The sequence below is a fragment of the Plasmopara halstedii genome, assembly GCF_900000015.1.
Source record: "Plasmopara halstedii genome assembly, contig: Scaffold_1343, whole genome shotgun sequence".
NCBI lineage: Eukaryota > Oomycota > Peronosporomycetes > Peronosporales > Peronosporaceae > Plasmopara > Plasmopara halstedii.
Genome location: NW_020188258.1, coordinates 808,021 through 808,226, shown reverse-complemented (window position 1 = coordinate 808,226; position 206 = coordinate 808,021).

Genomic DNA, 206 nt, shown 5'->3' with positions numbered 1-206 from the left:
GCATCTGGAGGCGTTTTCAAATTACGAAAACGTGCTACTGGAGCACCTGCAGAAGATTCTGCATCATTTGCGTCCATGACGCCACCGTCGGTGACGGAAGGTTTTCCCCGCCCTAAGCCACTCATGGTGAGAGTTAACGTCTTTGAGGGGAAGAATGGAGAGAATCATCTCTGGGCACTGACTTGCGGCACTTCGGTTGAAGCTGT